Below are 364 nucleotides of genomic sequence, written 5' to 3' on the forward strand. Positions count from 1 at the left end.
GTCCAAGGATCTCTTCTATGAGTGCTTGGAACGTACATATGAGCGCTGCCCCCGACACGATGTCAGAATCGTAATTGGCGATTTTAATGCCAAGGTGGGCAAGGAAGGGATCTTTGGCGCCACTGTCGGAAAATTCAGCCTCCACGACGAAACATCCGATAACGGACTGAGGCTGATCGACATCGNGCAGAATATGGTCAGATGAACGCATGCCCGACGACTGGAATTTAAGTGTGCTCTGCCCAATCCACAAGAAAGGCGACCCCGCCATACGCGCCAACTATCGCGGAATCAGCCTTCTAAGCATAGGTTATAAGCAGCCCTATTCTGCATTTCGACTCGAATCGAAATTTCACCGTTTGGC

This window comes from Rhagoletis zephyria, unplaced genomic scaffold, assembly GCF_001687245.7.
Source record: "Rhagoletis zephyria isolate East Lansing unplaced genomic scaffold, Rhagoletis_zephyria_1.1 Rzeph_scaffold_00406, whole genome shotgun sequence".
NCBI classification, from domain to species: Eukaryota; Metazoa; Arthropoda; class Insecta; order Diptera; family Tephritidae; genus Rhagoletis; species Rhagoletis zephyria.